Source organism: Anas acuta, chromosome 2 (assembly GCF_963932015.1).
Source record: "Anas acuta chromosome 2, bAnaAcu1.1, whole genome shotgun sequence".
Lineage (NCBI taxonomy): Eukaryota > Metazoa > Chordata > Aves > Anseriformes > Anatidae > Anas > Anas acuta.
The window spans coordinates 126514283-126526364 of NC_088980.1; positions in this window are offsets into that span (position 1 = coordinate 126514283).

Sequence of the window (12082 nt, forward strand, 5' to 3'; positions counted from 1 at the left end):
ATAGTTATTTATTTATTTATTTATTTATTTAGGATAAAATTTAGTCTTTATTTTCAAGGAATTCTAACAAGAACTCAAGAAGGAGATGAGATAACATCCTAACACTTTGCTTTCTTGTTGTTTCTCTATTCCCAATAGTTGATATGGCATGGAGTGACAACACTGTCTTGTAAAAGATTCCCTTATCTACCTTCTTGAATAGGGGTAAGGTACTGAAACAGCACCTTCCTCAAACAGCCACACACTTTGTCACATTTTACAGACAGATGTTAATTGCGATAGTATTATTTTTCCAGGTGTCTACATTTATAATTGAAATAAACTAAAATTATTAACTACATGTGTTAGAGAGAATGCAGGCAAGCAAAAAGCAAAGGGAAATGAACAGAACCAAATTAAGAAAATTAACAGAAAGAAAGTAGAAGTAATATTATTATTATATTAATAAGTTTTTCTTATTTCTGCAATTACTCTATTATTAAGTTGTATTATTCAAATATAAGGTATTTTAAATACGAATACCTCTAGATAAATAGATAGATGAATATTTAAAATTAAATACATTTAACATTACACATTTATAAATAATGTCTGTACTTAATTTTATGATACACTTCACATAAGATACCTGAATTTTGAAGGTGTAATATTTTAAATATTTTAAATATATTTTTTTAAAATCATCTGCCAGGGTCATTTGTACTCTTTATTTATCAGGTGAATGTAAGTGATAAATTCAGTGACAAATTACTGAATTTAAAGCAAAACATAATAGATTAAAGGCACTGATACTGTTTAGTTTTAAAGAAGTAGATTCAACAAGGAGCAAATTATTTCTTTGAATCTTATTGAATTTGACGTTGTGGCGACTGTAATAACAGAATCCACATAAGATTATGTTTTAATACTAGAGATACCTGTTACCTACAGTGAGAAGTGGTGAATGAATATTGAAATTTACATGAACATGAACAAACACACTATCCTGGTTAGCAGATCATGCCAGTTAGACACAGAAGAGGTACTATGTTCCAAATGTAACTTTTTTTAAAGTTACACTTTGCCCTCTGCACTTTTACACAAGCTGATAACCCTCAGAGTAAATGGTGAATTAGAGCTACATAAAAACAATAGTACTCTGAATCTTTTCTGATGGCTGGATAAATTTAAGCTTCAAATATTAATTGGGGAGTGGGGGGATTATTTTGTTCTGAAATGCTCAAACATATTTGAATAGATTTTAAATGTAGAAATTATAATGACATAAATGTTTCTATGATGCAATCATAAATTTGTAGTTACATTTTGTTTTATTATTCCAGTTTCTTATCTATATCCTGAAAGTTGGAAAAAAATATATGGATGATCTGGTTAGAAAATCCTTCTATTTTTACCTACAAAACTTTAGACTGATCTCAAATTACACTACCTGATTTTTTAAATTGGATTGACTATTTTTCCCTTTGTAGCTTGTTCATTTTAACTGCATATTTATGTGCAAACTTCATGGTAATTTGAAGTTTTCTGTTAAATAAAAAAATACTCGGGAAGATCTAAAAATTAACTGTTGTCCCTGTAGCTTGGGACTACAAAACTTCAACTAATTTTACATATTTAAAATAAGGTTACACAATAAGTAAACACAATAGTTTTATTTTAATAATAATAATAATAAAATCCTAAACCCCTCTTTATCAATCTGTTTATTAATCATTTAGTAATATTAATCACACTGTAGCATAATTGTGCATGCTAAGATTTGCTATTTCAAACTACTAAAAAATAACAAATATTACTGCAACATCTTATGTATTGCTAGTTTAGAGAGAAGCTATGTAGTCATTTGTTTTTAAGGTTCTCTGGTGCCTACAGAAATACAGTTTTTGATTCTTAATTAATGGAGATATATCACTGCAAACACATAGTGAGAAGAAGTTTTAGTATAAGCATTTCAACTTGCATACTAAGAAAAAGAAAGTACTCAAAACATCAAACTTGTAGTGCTCTCATACTGAGCCAAAACAACATAAAAAATAACCTGAATCATGTTTAAGCCTACAAAACTACAGATGTGAAGAAGATGTTGGTTTGGTCTGGATCTGCCATAATTACTGTTGTGATCCCTGTTTTCATTGCAGATTGATGTGAAAAGAGGATTTTACTATGTTTGTGTAAAAAAACCCAGTATTTTTATGTACATATTCAATTCCATTTTTTCTATGGATTACTATAGTTGAGTTACCTACAGTTTCAATGCAGACATGAAATATCTCAAGAGTTTTGTGCTGTCCAAACAGCATAGTCTAATCCTTTTTATTGAACAACTATTAAAACCTAACACGTATGCTATAACTTGCTTCATGCCTGCAAACTTGCTTTTAGCTTAAAAATTGTTTTCCTTCCTTTCTTTTTCTTTTTTTTTTTTTGATATGCTTAAAATAAATTTAAAATAATGTCAAAGTAAATTAAAAATAGTGTTTAAATGCAAATGCATTAATATCTCAATTAATTTCTGTTGAATAAACACTTTAATGCAGGATCCTGTAAACTGAAGATTTTTTAAGAATTCTATTCTATACTAAATTTTCAGCTTTTTTATGTTTTGTTGTGACTGTGAGGCCTGTATATAAAAGTATTTAGTTTCTCAGTTTTCTTCTACAGTTAAATGGGTTTGATTAAAAATATAACAGCTTAACAATCACCCCCCCACACCCCACCTCAATTTCTGAAATGAAATGAAAATATTTGTTGTTTTCTTAATTTCAGTCAAGAAACAAATTATCTCTAGGTAACATCAATATAATAAATCACTCAGAACAACGAAACTAATATTCATATTAAAACCAAACCAAAACAACACAACACAATAGAACACTTTTTATTATTGCTTCTGACTCCAGCAAAGATGAAAGCTGTCCAGTTACATCTCAATAGCTGGGAGTCTGATTTTCACTAGATTTGTCAAACAGAAAAATAAATTTACTTGTTTGCTTTCATAGAAATTAGAAGACAGAATGGTAACCTACTCTTCTGTTTGTACCAGTACAGAATTGTATCTCTGGGAATGTTCTGGCCAGTTATTTTAAAATTGCTTAGCAGTGGGCCATTCTTTGCACTCCAGAGAGATTTTTCTATTGCTTATCTCACAGTCAGGTTTTTTTTTTCTTTTTCCCTTACTGATATATTCCCTTTATTAATTTCCTCCCATTACTCCTAGTTATATGTCCTTTTACTATGCTAAATAATTCCTTTTATGCTAAATAATTCCTTTTTTCCATTTTTGAGTTATCACTGTAACATTGCTGTTCTCCTTTTTATGGAAACTGTCTCAAATTGGCAAGATCTAAAATATGCTGAGTTAAATCTGCTATAAAAGACTTTATTGACAATTACTATAACTGTACAGTACTGCTTTAATAAGCTCTGCTAAAACTGAAGTTTGAATAATTTTTGTTAGCTGAACCAAGAAATCTATTAAAAGGAACCTTCTATTTTGAGCTGTTTTGTAATGATGTAATACGGCCAAATGATTAAGCATAGCTTCGATAGACAAAATCCTCTGGGTCAAATTTCCCTGTCTGCTGAGAAGCACAACAGGGTTAAAAGAAACACAGACGTTGGACAAATGTTTCTAGTAAGAGGAGAAAAGTAATATAGTGCTGTCTCCTTTTTCCAGAGTTGGAGCTAATTTCAGCAGGCACTTAGTTCTCTGTGGGTTTTCCTGAAGACTGGAGACTGAAACCTGCTGAATCCCGTTCTAAAACATTGTTTTCACTTATAGTCTGTAGGAATGGGGACTTTGTGATGCAAATTTAACCTTGTTCCTAAGCTTTTCTGTGCTTATTCCTAACATTGAAAAGAGCTGTACGTTAACTGTATGTGTCTGCAATATGGGATGGACATAATAATAATAATGAGCAATAATAATGTAGGATGGGCACACAAAAGCTCCTAGATCTTTAAAGAAGCAAACAGGTGTTCCTGTACTGGATGTTAAACTTAAAACACATCCAGTTTTCCAAACTGTCTTCTACCTCAGTTTTCTTTCCCTGGAAAGACCCATAAAATTAGTTGGAGAGACTTTCACACCATCATCCTGACAAGGATTGAAAACCATTGTGATAATGTTGCACTGATGAATGCTACCACCATGGTTACAGTGAGAAGACTTGCTGCTGTTTGATACTGTGCCTATAGTATTGTTATTTATTCATTTGCATCAGGTCCCTAGCAAGTTAATGGAAGCTGAGGGCTCATTCCCTTTAACAAGCTAGGCATGTTTTAGGAGCACATGCATAGGCTTAAAAAGGGACTCAATTGGTTTTTGTTTTGTTTGTTTTTTCTACAGTTGCTTAATTTTGCAAAACTTAGATTTCTGCATCTCATAGGATTGAGGCCTTGAAGTAAGTGTGTGTGCCAGTAAAACTTCATTTTATTTGACTATCAGGCTGATGAGAATTAGTACAAAGTCTTCAGTGTTGTAGTGATATCTACCTTTGTTACATTATTGTTGGTGATCAACATGTTAGTTCCAACAAAAAATAATATTATTTTGTATAATTTAATACTTTTTAGAACATATTTGTTCTTGCAATATGATCTCTTACTGAGGATATCTGAAAAGTAAGAGATAATGTAGAAAAAAAAATCCTGTAAGTAGCTGTAAATATTTTGGTTAACAATTACATTTAAGACTTTCAGATTTATTAATTTGTTGTTATTTTTTAATAATATACTCAAAATCTATTCCAAGATCCTTTGGAGCATGTAAAAGGCGCTCCAGTAAACAGGTCCTTCTGCCCTTGTTCTTTAAACTGCAGTGAGGCTGTTGAAAGGTTTGAGTGATGGTGCAATGCTTTAAATTAAATATAGATTTGGGGTTCTGTGCCTGCTGAGTTGAGTGCTGTAAACATTGGAGGACCAATCAAAACAAACATAAGTGACGCAAATGATCTTCATTGAATCGTTTGACATTTCTCTTGACTTGTTTAGAAATAAATGTGTTTGTTTCGTTTGGTGGAATATTGTTTCTAGATTTAGTCTGAATTTTAATTTAAAGAGAGCATATTACAAGATAAATAACATTATTTTACCTTGAGAAACTAGTTAAAAGAAATGCAAAACATAAAGCAAGAGAAGCATGACATTTGTAGGCTCCGTTTTCTTGGTGTGAATAGCTGTACTTCATTCCCGATCAACTGTTCTTTCAGTTTACAGTACCTTAATTCCATCGTGTGCAGTTTATGAGTAGAATTTCCAACATAAAATTGCTAGGGCTGAGAAGTGTTAGGTGCACGTGTGTGTGCATGTGTAAGTATGTGTATTCATTAGCATTTGGGGTAGCAGGTGTTGAGAGCTCTTTTTCCTTGGTGTGAATACATTTTGCGTTGGTGGAAGTCACTGAGAGATCTTACACTGTAATCTTTTGTGAGAGGCAGCTTAACATTATGTTTATTTTACTGCTTCTCTAGAAGAAGACCACGCAAACCAAGGCCCTTCTCCAGTGCTAACCGCTCCAGAGTATTGCTCAGCTAAGTGTTGAAGAGGGCTTATATGCTGAAAGGATTTCAGGAAGAGGGCTATTATAGAAAAACGGGAACAAACAAAAAAGACCCCCAAACCTAAAAACATTTTAATTAGTTAGGAAACAGGAGCAAGAGGGTTAAAGCTTTGTCTATCATGCAGCTTTAATTTTTGAGTAGAGAAGACTTATTTGAAAGATTGGACTTGAGTGGAAGAGTAGATGATCATGGGCAAGCGTAAGGACATGATTTTCTCAGTTCTGTAGTTAAAGAGCTCAGAGGTGTAGCAGAGCACCCTGAGTATAGGTATTTATTTATTGTTTTTTCATTCTTGCTCAGTGTAACAGCTTGACATCTCTCCTGGATGAGTTCATCTGGTTGTCCCCTCTTCAGTTCTTTCAGAGACTTTTTACATCTGCAGCCATGTTCATTATTACAAATGTGGTTAGCTAGGGAGAACATAGGAGAACCTTTTCAACTGCAGCAGAAAAATACCTCCTTTGTAAAAGGAGGTAAAACAAAGAATAGGACATTTCAACAACAAACATTTTATTCTGTAGTATCATTCAAAACACAACATAAATAAATGGGGAAATAATGAACAATTCATACAGAGGTGACTTTAGGAGAGGGTAAAATGAAATGTTAAAAATAAACAAAACAAGCTATTGATGAGAGTTATACCTAGAGCAAAATGTATTATTTCCCTTTGAAGGTCAAAATCACACATCTAGAATATCTTGTACTAAGAAAAGAAAGACCAGTTAGTGGCCAGGAACACCCTGATGTCCTGTGCTACAAATTGAAAGTGAAGGTTACTTTCTTGTAGACTTTATCTTAAAGCAGTAAAACGGGTAGCTGCAGCTACAACTGAAAGTATTGATTTTGTAATTTCAGCAAATTAAGAACAAGACAGGAAACCTATTAAACCTTTCCACTGATTGCCAGGGCACTTTTTGGTGATGCTGGTGCTGACATTAAAATTACATGCGCCTGTCTCTTTAAAGCCAAACATATACATTTTACAGAAGATAGTGCCAGTTAGCATGCTGAAAAAGGATCTTTATAAATCTGTGTAATTTCACATTTCAAGTGTGAAACTTTTGAAGCTTGATGACATGAATGTCAAGCAGCACATCTAAAATTTTCATAAATTATGGTTCATGTTAGATGTGCTTTTATTATATTTTAATAAATTAAAATTTTCACAAAGCCAGAAGATTTTTTATAATAATAGCAAAGATGGTAACGCTAGTAATAGCATTATCTGTCAGAACATTATGAGTAATGATTATGTAAAAATCTATGTAACAAAGGCTAACTGAAGAAATGATCAAATTATATTCTTCTGTATCTTGTATAAAACAAGTTATTTTATTACAGTAGGAAAAAAAAAAACTCAAAACAATATTTAAATTACTTTTTAAAAATCAATACAATTAAATTCATTTGAGTTACAATAGTTAAGATCACTTCATATGTTTCATAAAGAATTGTTTTAAAGCTTTGCTTTAATATTACTAATTATAAATATGTTGCATCTTTAACAAATGTAATACTTCTAATAGCCATTAATGAGATAACTTTTCATTAGAAATAGGGCAGGGAAAGGAAAATTATACCTGGACCCACTCTGAACACCCTATAAAGATGTAAGTTTCCAGTTTATCTGATTCATAAATATTTTGTTTCATCTGAGCAGGTATTTGGCATCTTTCCAGTGTGTAAACAGGCATGGGTTTTACACACACAAATCTAATTTACAGGCAAGCCATCATCTATATTTACTGTAGTAGCCAGCAATATGTGATGTGCCTGCAATGGAAATGCACAGTGATAGAGGAGGTGGTGAGAATGTAAATTTAAAAAGAGAGATTGGATTTTTAACAACAAAGGTAATCATAGAGTGTGGGGGAACACTGCTGAGAGACTGTGAGCCAAAGTGTCCGTTGGAGTGAACTTCAGGAACTTGTAGTAGGTGTTTGCGCCATCCCTAAATGTGCAAAGGGGAATGTGTAGCTAATGTTAACAGTGAAACAACAGGATAATGTATGAAAATGAATACCAGTTGTGAAAACATGTATTTGAAAATAAAGGTGAGGAATGGCAAAATAGATTTAATAGTAAGAAAGACCTGGAATAATTAGAAGGACGGACTACAGAGAGGTGCCAGACTTTGAACAAACAAACAAGCTAAATCAGTCTTCATATCTACTGAAGAAGTAATCCATCTGGAGAATTGGGGAGCTCCATAACCACCTGCCCCAAACCAGCAGAAATGCAGGTGATAGCAGTGACTCTTTGTAGCATATCTCTTCAACTTACCATAAATGTATGTGCATGACTACATATACAGACCTATATCTTTTTCTTTTGTTTTCACAGTAGATAGTGCCAGGCTTTTTGACGCCTACCAAGGTAGATATGCAATGCATATTACAATTATATTAGGCAATACCTTTAACTCCAAAAAAGGGTTGGTATTTTACTGTACTACACAGACAGAAAATTGCACAAAGATATCCAGCTCACCCACACACTTCATGGTCTGGGGCTTCACTGAACCTGGAGAAAGGAATATGAAGAGAATAAAGATGCAATAATAGTAAAGACAGGTGTCCATGTAAGTTATTCACAGTGGCCTAAATACTTACAGGTGTCTGCCAAGGTAACCACTCCCAGATGGTGATGATTTGAGGTAGGGAAGCAAAAGGTGATATTAAGGAGGAATTTAAAGGGATAAAGATCAGATTTTGCTAGAGAGATGACAATTTATTTGGCACAGGATAGGCTCAATAACATGAGCAGAAGCTTTAAATTATCTTGCTAGAGTTTATTCTGGCCATTCGACAATGCTGAGATTTTATTAAATCTAGTGATGGTTTGTGCCTTCTTCTCATTTTTTCTTTGAATTGTCTTTTTTTTTTTTTTAATCTCATTAAACGTTGGGTTTCCTTTACTCTATCATATGTATGTGCTAGCTGCCAATTTCCTGTAGAAATATATTCCTTATAATGTTGCCAGAGTTGTGAGCAGTGGTGTTTCCACCTAAACTGATGATGTTTTCTTTGTTTTATTTTATTAATTTAATTTTATTAAACTGGTTTTGTTTTTAAATGGAAGGTTCCAGTAAATGTTCCAGTTAGGTACTCAACAGCTTCTTTGCCTCAGTCTTCACTGTCAGTCAGGTTTTCCAAGTTTTTTGTTTCCCTGAACTCATAGATGGGGATTGGGGAAGTAAAGTCTCCCCAACTGTAAGCAAAGAGCAGGTTCAAGACCACCTGATGAAACTAAACAAGTACAAGTCTATGGGGCGTGATGACATACATCTTCAGGATCCTGAAGAAATTGGCTGATGGAAGAATTACCAGTCCTCTCTCCATCATATTTGAAAAGTCCTGGCAGTCAGGTAAAGTCTCTAGCAACTGGAAAAAGAGAAACATCGCTCCTATTTTAAAAAGGGTAGAAAGGAAGACACAGGGAACTACAGACTGGTTAACCTCACCTCTGTGTCTGGCAAGATCGTGGAAAAGATCCTCCTGGAAACAATGTCAAGGCACATGTAAGACACAGAGTGATCTGAGACAGCCAGCATGGCTTCACCAAGGGAAAATCATGCCTGATGGTCTTTTTTTTTTTTTTTTTTTTGGAATGACTGTGTCAGTTGAGAAGGGATGACTGACTGCTGTTATCTACCTGAACTTCTGCAAGGCCTTTGACATGGTCCCATATGATCCTGATCTCCAAATATTATATTATATTGGAGGGATATGTATCTGATGAGTAGACCGTTCACTCAGTAAGGCGTTGTCTTGAAGGTCACACCCGGAGAGTGGTGGTCAGTGGCTCTATATCCAGGTAGACGTCAGTGATGAGTGGTGTCTCTCAGGGGTCTGTCCTGGCACGGTTACTTTTTAATATTTTGATTATTGTCATAGACAGTGGGACTGGAGGCACCCTCATCAAGTTTGCAGACGACATCAAGCTGAGTGGCGCAGTTGATACAATAGAAGGAAGGGATGCCATCCAAAGAGACCTGGACAAGCTTGAGAGGTGGGCCCGTGTGGACCTAATGAAGTTCAAGAAATCTAAGTGCAGGGTGCTGCACCTGAGTCAGGGCAATCCCAGACATGAGTACAGACAGGGAGAAGAACAAACTGAGATTATCCCTGCTTGAGGGTTCTGGTGGATAAAAAGTTCAGCATGATCCAGCCAACTGCATCCTGGATTGCATCAAAAAAGGGGTGGCCAGTACATCAAAGGAGGGGATTATCCCGTTCTACTCTGCCCTTGTGAGGCCCCACTTGGAGTACTGGGTCTGGGTCTGGGGATCCCAGCCCAAGAAGTATGTGGGCCTCTGAGATCAGTTCCAGAGTAGGGCCCCAAAAATGATCGGAAGTCTGGATCACCTCTCCTGTGAAGAAAGACTGAGAGAGCTGGGGATGTTCAGCCTATGGAAGAGAAGGGTCTGAGGTGACCTCATTGCAGCTTTTCAGTGCTTAAAGGGGGCTTATAAAAAAGATGGAGAGCAACTTTTTGCTTAATCAGATAATGAAAGAGCAAGGGGGAATGGTTTTAAACTAAAAGAGGGGAGATTTAGGTTAGAGATTCTGAGGAAATTCTTCACTCAGAGGGTGGTGAGGCACTGGAGCAGGTTGCTCAGAGAGGTTGTGGATGCCCCATCCCTGGAGGTGTTCAAGGCCACGTTGGACAAGGCCCTAGTCAACCTGATCTGGTGGGTGGTATCACAGTCTAGGGCAGGGGATTGGAACTAGATGATCTTTATGGTCCCTTCCAACCTGAGTCATTCTACATTTTTATGATTAAATGGAATATGTTTTATATGTTAATGTGCTTTTTTGGGTGTGTGTGTGTAAACATGTATACATATATGTGCAAAAATCCCCAACCTATTGGGGTTCCACCTATATCAGGAATGTGGAAGAATCAAGAGTGAGTGAGTGGCAGAAGGTACACCCTAATATTGTTCAAATTCTTCCTTTACTTGGAAGAACTTGGAAGAATAAAGTGAAGGTTAGAACCTCAGTCTTCTATGTACAAGGACAAGACCTTAAAAATCAGACTAAAATCCGAACGAATATATTTATTTTTTTCTTCAGTAGAAGAGGTGGGTGGAGAAGAATAACACAAGAAGAACTAGTAGGCAGGTGAGGTAAGACTGTTGCTGGAATATCACACAGTAACTGAACATAGTCCGGTATACAGGCCTCCTGCTTTCCTGAGATGTGTCCACATTAAAAGCTCTTTTATGGATTCTGCAGAAGTAGATTTCCATATGAAACAGAGTATCTGTGTTATGATCCATAACAGACAGTGGGGGAAAAAAATATCAAATCTTCCCAAATGCTGCAGTATAGGAGAATCATGTCCTGCACACCTTTTCTTTCCCACTGAGAATAATAGAAGATTTTTTTTTTTGACACACGCATAAACTTGTGCTCATGAATTCACACATGCATACTGGAAAACACTGATCTGTATTAAAATTTGATTTTTGCTTTGAAGTCTGTCCAACAATGCAAAACCAGAACTGTCCAAAGGCCACTTGAAATTGAATGAATTGGTGATTAAAAGTTTGGCAGAAACATTTGAATACATGGGAGGTAACTTTGGATACCAATGCCTCCCTTTCTAAGTGTGTTGCAAATGGCAAGTGCTAAATACATTTGCATTGTCGAGATAGTGTAATGAACCACTGCTAGAATTGTGATTTAGACTGAAAATGTGCCTACTGATGTTCTTGAGATAATAACATTAAACTCTCAAGAGCTGATTATCAGCAGACATACAGTGAAGATAATGCATGTATCTGAGGGATATGGAAGTTAATAAATATTAAGTTAATAGGACTCTGATAACAGGATTGTGCTAAATCAAATAGTAGAAAACATAGGATATTCTTGTAATTAGTGTCAATTCAAACTTAAGTTCCTACATATCTCTACTCAAATCTCACAGAAATAGCATAAAAAAAGCAAGCTGCTATACTTGTAAGCTAAATACAGAAATAATGAATGTAAATGTCATCTTAAATAAACTGCTGAAATAAGTAAGTCACTGGTCTTGGAATTGCCAAACTAGATAAAGACAGATCTATACAAAACCTAATATACAAAATCTAGTTTTTGTGCTAGAAATAGTTATATTTATTATATTTAATTATTTATTTATTTTGCAGGTATCAAACCAGTATGGAATTAGAAATGGTTAAGGGGACAAAATAAGAAAAGATGCAAAATATTTTCTGTGAATAGTGTGCACTTTTCACATATAATACATAAAAAAAAACACATCCTTGTTTTTATTTTGTGTGTGTGTGTGTGAGCATTTTTGTTTTTGTTGTTGTTTTGTTGTTTGTTTTTTTTTTCTTCTCCAAGTGGACAAGCAAACTGATAGGAAGCAAGTGTTCTTTTATGAATTGACTTTTCCATTGAAAAAAACATGGAGTGCTAAATATTCTTTCATGACCTAAAAAATGGTTCTAAGGATAGCAGAAAGGAGAAATCTTTTGATGTTAAAAGGCTTTTTTTTTTTTTTTT